Source organism: Elephantulus edwardii, unplaced genomic scaffold, assembly GCF_000299155.1.
Source record: "Elephantulus edwardii isolate Elephantulus edwardi_28Jun2011 unplaced genomic scaffold, EleEdw1.0 scaffold00036, whole genome shotgun sequence".
Taxonomy (NCBI): domain Eukaryota; kingdom Metazoa; phylum Chordata; class Mammalia; order Macroscelidea; family Macroscelididae; genus Elephantulus; species Elephantulus edwardii.
In genome coordinates this window covers 4,061,361-4,065,814 of record NW_006399786.1, presented here as the reverse complement: position 1 = coordinate 4,065,814, position 4,454 = coordinate 4,061,361, and the positions used below count along the sequence as shown (strand labels likewise).

General features: G+C 46.0%; 1 non-coding gene across 1 annotated transcript; it reads right to left on the bottom strand.

Moving 5' to 3' along the window:
* Positions 1-1,810: 1,810 nt before the first annotated feature.
* Positions 1,811-1,882, bottom strand: TRNAE-UUC. Its single transcript has one exon. It is a non-coding gene; the product is annotated as a tRNA-Glu (tRNA).
* Positions 1,883-4,454: the final 2,572 nt, after the last annotated feature.

Below are 4,454 nucleotides of genomic sequence, written 5' to 3'. Positions count from 1 at the left end.
CTTTTAATATTCTGGCTGCTGGTGCCAAGAATATTGACTGTGGAGCCAAGCAAACCAAAGCTGTGAACAATCTCAATCTCTTCACCATCCATCCTGATGGTGCCAATTGGTCCAGTGGTGAGAATCTTTGTCTTCTTGATATTGAGCCTCAATCCATATTGAAGGCTGCAGTCCTTGACCCTCTGCTACCATTTAGCTCAAGAAATACAAATTACCGTACTGACTGAAGAGTTACTCCATCAAGCTTTTAATCATGAATTTTGAAGAAGGGTATATTTAGTCTCCAAGCTCTCCCATGAAGGATGACTTTTCATGTTTTTATTCAATCCCTTAAGATTCCCAAAGACTTAAAAGCTGAGCAATTATCCAGCAGCAGAAGCCAGGTCTTTTCCAGTCAGCTGTTAGTGTTGCCAGCAGTCCCAGACCTGAAGAGTCCAACACTAGTGTGAGTGTCTCATGTGCCTCGAGGGACCTTCCAGGGCGAAGGTGGAGAGGGAATTCCAGATTATAACATGCAGGGGTTTTCAGGGTAGCGCCACCACTTGCCCCACAGCAGAAAGAAGGCCGCTCCCCTACCTTGCGGATTTAGTGCTCCTGAAAACCCCCTGAAGAGTTAGCTATGGGTCAATTCCGACTGGGTGGTGCACAGCAACAAGAGTTGGGAGCTATCTTGTCACTCAATAATATTAAAATGTCTATTTCTGCTTGAATGTATTATGAATTGTTTTAAACAGGATGTGGCACCTGAGGGATGAGAAGAAAAGTTGGGTTTTGCCTTTGCCCCTTTAATTTTCTCCCACACAATGGCTATGGTGTTAGGAGGGTCGAGTCCTTGGAAAAAACCTTCATGCTGGGAAAGGTGGAGGGTCAGCGAGGCCGACCCTCAGCCAGATGGACTGACACAGTGACTGTAACAACCGGCTTCTGCACGTCAGAGACGCTGGGGCTGGTGCAGGCTAAGAGCCAGATTCAGACCTGTCATCCTCAGAATCGCTGTGCGTTCTCGTTGACTCAGGTACACCTAACAACTCTTTTCTTCCTTCGCTTTTGCCCCTGTTGTTGTTATGTGCCGTCGAGTCTTTTGCGACTCATAGCGAGTCTTTTGCCCCTAAACAATGGTTTATTTTAGTGAGCATTTTAATAACAACCAAAGTAAGTTGTGGGCTGAACTAGACTGCCTGTGATGGTCTTTTCTGGCAATCCTGCTGTTCTTCTCAATAAAAAGGCTTTGGATGGCTGGAAAACTCTATAAAACGTCCACAAATTCGTCGTTCCTTTCAAAGAAGAGCATTTTTTTTGGTTGATATCCTTCATAACCACATTACAAGAAGACAATAGAGCAGAAAAGGCAGCAGGAACGTCTATCATAGCACAAGGCAGTTGGGCTCCTCGCCTCCCTTCATCTCTGGTGTTGTTTTTTTCTTAAATTTTACTAATTTTAATGAACATTTACAGATTTTGGATTTCCATTCATTCATTGCTGCACTTCTCTACCAGCCCAACCCTTCCTCCCCCCCCGCCCCCCGTTCGCCCCTCTCTTTGAAAAGTAAAAGAAACACTCCCTCCCTGGTGCACAATCCCTCCTCACCCCTCCAAGTACATTCCACTATGCAACCTTTACGCGCTGACTTCACACAGGTATTTCCATTTTCTTCCTGGAGTCGCTCTGAGAACACCTCATTGTTACACTTTCAGATTCTTCCCTACTTTCGAAACAGGATTCTAGTTTTATTTTTATATACTGATTTTTTATTTTATTTTTTCCTTTTAAAGACGGTCTGGATCTTCAATATGTAAAAGTAAATCGGCGTTCCCACACCGGGAGTCGAACCCGGGCCGCCTGGGTGAAAACCAGGAATCCTAACCGCTAGACCATGTGGGAGACGACGAGTACAAGGCTGAGGTTGGCCAAGTTAAGTCGTCACTGATGACTTCCGCCAGTCCCGCCCTGCTCAGCTTTGAGTTTCAAAGCAGCTCCTGCGTCTGCGCAGGTTTGACTGCGCCTTAACCTTTTCCGGACTGTGCTTTCTCCTGGACGAGGATCTTTGTTTCACTTCACTTTCCCTTTGTCATCCCGATCTCCTGATTCTAGAAACAGTATATATACTGATAAGTCGTACATCAGATACTTCATAGTTCTTCAGGAGAAATTCTTCCGTGTACAAAAGTGATTGAGTTTTACGGACTCGTAAGATATAACTATCTTCTGGAGTCAAAAAACCATCCTGACACGTTGTTGTTATGTGCCGTTGAGTCGCCTGCGACTCGTAGCGACACTATGTGCAACAGCCCTACACCCTGCTCTGTCCTGTGCCAATCGCACTGCCTCTGACACACCCATCCGGATTACCCCAGTCACTGAATCAATCCACCTCATAGAGGGCCTTCCCCTCCTGCGCTGTCCCTCCACCCTCCCAAGCATGACTGGTCCCTCCTTGCAACATATCCAAAGTATGTCAGACGAAGCTTCAGAATCCTTGCCTCCAAGGAGCAGCCTGGTTTAACCCTCTCCAGTCCTGACATGAGCCAATGTAATACAGATCTGAAACTTGACCCTATTGTGCCGCTGACCATGCCACGTTTTAATGTGGACGCCCCTTTTTAGCGTGCACACCTCTTTATAGTGTGTACACCCTTGTTCTAGCACGCACACCCCTTCCTATGGTGCCCATCTCCTTGTAGAGTGCACACCCTTTTCCTAGTGCGCACACCCCTTCCTAGTGTACATATCCTTTTGTATAGGGTGCATACTGTTGTTTAGCGTGCACGCCCTTTTTCTAGCTCTCACACCTCTTCCTACTGTGCCCATCTCCTTGTAGCATGCACGCCCTTTTTCTAGCGCACACACTCCTTCCTAGTGTGCACGTCCCTTTGTAGGGTGCATACTGCTGTCTTGCGTGCACGCCCCTTTTTAGCGTGCACACCTCTTGACTATGGGCTCAGCAAACCTGATGTCTGACACACAAACTTAGTCTACCTGCAACACCTCCAGCGTCGATTTGGCCCAATTTGTACCATAAATGGCAACAATGCCTTAACAGGTGGGCCTGTCCCTCTCCTCTCGCCCCAGTTGGAGGCTGGGCTCTGGCACCATAGCTTCTCCAGAAAGCTGGTATGTTTATTTATTTTTTTTTTCCTTTGAAGAAACAGAAAAGAGACTGCTTGGAAGCCGCCGCCGCCGCAGCCACCGGGACATTCCAAGTTCTGTTGGCTCAGTGGCTAAAGGCAAGGTTTGTGTCACTAAAAGCAGGCACTAGTGCTCTTTAAATATATCTTATAAAATTAGGAGGAAAGGGGCCCTTAGAACAAACATTCATTACTGGTGGAAATTCTTTGTGGTTTCTAAACCAGCCCTGGATTTGAAGCAGCATTTCACTGGGAGCGCCCCAGCCATCCACTACTGTGTATTCGAGAAGCACAAAGAGGCAGTTCTTCAGGGAAGTCTGCATGGAGGAGCTCTGGTTCTGAGGGCCTCCAGTAAGCCACAGGGGGATGTTTGTTTGTTTTGCGTTGTGTCAACAGTGGGCACGTTAAAATTGTGGTTCTCTCATTCTCCTCCATGTTCTCTACCTATCCTATTATCTCTCAAGTCTCTGTCAGATTAAGTGAGGCTCGAAATCTTCAATCATCAGCAAGAGAGGAAAGCAGTAATAGACTGGTGTTGCCAAGAATTTAATTTTTCTTGGCTCCACATCAACACCTGTGATAGTAACAGTCATGGAATCAGAAAATGTATTGTTGTTGTTGTTGTTATGTGTCATCAAGTCAATTGTGACATACAGAGGCCCTATATACAACAGCTCTGAATGCTGCTCTATCCTGAACCAACTTTATTGTCTCTGACACACCTACCTTCATTACCCCAGTCACTGAGTCAATCCATCTCATCGAGGTGTTCCTCTCCTGTGCTGTCCCTCCACCATTCCAAGCATGACGTCCCTATCCAAGGACTGGCCCCTCCTTGCAATATGCCCAAAGTATGTCAGACAGAGCTTCAGAATCCTTGGCTCCAAGAATCTGTTAGTTCTCCTAGCAGTCCATGGTATATTCAATACACTTCCCAGCACCACAGCACCACACCTCCTTCTATCATCCATAGTCATTGCTGAGTTTTCTGATGCATAGCAAGTAATTGCAAAGGCAACGGTGGGAATCAGGCACACCTTAGTCTCCAGACTGACATTGTTGCTTCTCAGTCATCGGGAGAGGTCCCTAACAGATTTTTCCCAATGCTTTTGATTGTCTTTTGATTTCCTGGCTGCTAGTACCAAGAGTCATTATATAGAAAGGAATTGGCAGATACAGAGGAATTTAAAGAAATAACATATGAGCAAGAGCCTATGGTGATGAAGGAAGAAGTTCAAACTGCTTTGAAGGAAATAGCAAAAAATAAGGCCCCAGGAATAGATGGTATATCAATTGAAGTATTTCAGATAACAGATGTTGCCCTGGAT